Raw genomic sequence first — 329 nt, 5'->3', positions numbered from 1 at the left:
TTGAAATGATCAGACTAGAGATTTAAATAACTATGAATAATATGCTAAGGATTCTAATGGGTAAAGTAGACAGCTTGCAAGAAAAGATTGGCAATAAAATAAAAATAAAATTCAGAAAAATAAAATTCTAAGAAAGAGCCAATAAGAAAAGCTAAAGATGAAAAACACTAATTTTTGATGATTTTATTAATAGACTGGACACAGCAGAGGAAAAAAATCTCTGAGCTTGAGGATATACCAATAGAAACTTTAATAACTGAAAAGCAAAGAAAATATGGCTGCCAAAAAACCCCCCAAAAAAAACAAGAACAGCAAATCCAAGGACTGTG

This window comes from Pteropus vampyrus, unplaced genomic scaffold, assembly GCF_000151845.1.
Source record: "Pteropus vampyrus isolate Shadow unplaced genomic scaffold, Pvam_2.0 Scaffold832, whole genome shotgun sequence".
Classification (NCBI taxonomy): Eukaryota; Metazoa; Chordata; class Mammalia; order Chiroptera; family Pteropodidae; genus Pteropus; species Pteropus vampyrus.
The sequence above is the reverse complement of the archived record's forward strand: the minus strand, read 5'-3'. Positions refer to the sequence as shown.